The following is a 1210-nucleotide window of genomic DNA, read 5'->3' on the forward strand; positions in this document are numbered from 1 at the left end:
ATATAACATTTTAGACACATTCTAGACAGTTTATCAGCTAAAAAAAAAGTTAATTTTGGGGTAAGTTACTCTTTAAGAATCCCTGCCCTAAAGGGCATTCTGTCATTGTAATTCRATGATGTAACCACGCTTCACGCCCCAGTGATCAGTCACTAAAATCATCAAAGTAGTTCTGCAGATGGAACCAAATACAAAGATGGACCAATCTTACCGCGAGAAGACCAACCGACAGAGGAGCCATGAGAAATAATCGCCAAGGTTCACAGTGATGAAGACKTGGTGGAGATTCTACAGGGGGCCCAGTACAGAGCCCTGCTGAGTTACGAGGCACGACTGGTTCCATCCTCCTGGATTATGTCTCCAGAGCCAGATTTTACAGAGCTGGTTCTGGGTGACTCTGTCCTGCCAGGGCAGGCTGTGCAGCAAGTTTCTGGAGATCAGAATCTCATTACCATCTTCAGATGACAAAACATCTAAAGGAAACAAACTGTTCTTCCTAAAATCTCAGAAATAATGATGTGTGAACCAGTTTCTGCACCGTTCACTGTCTCCTTCTCATAAYCAATCTGCAGACGAGCTGTTTTAATCACCTCTGTGTTCATCAGTGTGACAAACGCTGCTTTGTGTGAAAATAATCAAAACCACACAGAAGGTTTCCTCTCATCCTCAGGTGCCTTGATCCATATTATCTGTGTCGTTTTAGGAGGAAATGTTTGAATTTTCATCGAGGGTTATTTTGATAACCTGGKGTAAAATGTTTTCATCAGAAATACAAATAAGAAAAATAGAAAATAGGGATTTAAAGTGAGGATGTAAGTAAAAAGTATTTTACTTTTCAATTCTGACGAATAAGACACGTTATGATGTAAGTGAAACACAATACTCAACACATCCACCTGTGAGGAAAAGTTCAGCCCGAGGAGCAAACGAAGCTGCTCTATGAACAAAATGACACAATTTTCATCACAGCCACGTCAGCGAGAGACGACTCGGCAGCTTTGAATGGAGTGTTGGGCGTCTAAGAAGGTTCTGATTCCACGGCGCCATCCTCCACCTGTGTGGTGAACGGCTGTAATTACACGTTCATATATCACCCCATTGTATGCCTTCACATTAATATGTTTRTATGTAAAATGTAATATACTATGTAAATTTATGTGTATTATGTAATAGTATCATTTATACTTGACGTCAGTAAATAAGGAAAGGA

This window comes from Austrofundulus limnaeus, unplaced genomic scaffold (assembly GCF_001266775.1).
Source record: "Austrofundulus limnaeus strain Quisiro unplaced genomic scaffold, Austrofundulus_limnaeus-1.0 Scaffold313, whole genome shotgun sequence".
In the NCBI taxonomy this organism is placed as follows: Eukaryota; Metazoa; Chordata; class Actinopteri; order Cyprinodontiformes; family Rivulidae; genus Austrofundulus; species Austrofundulus limnaeus.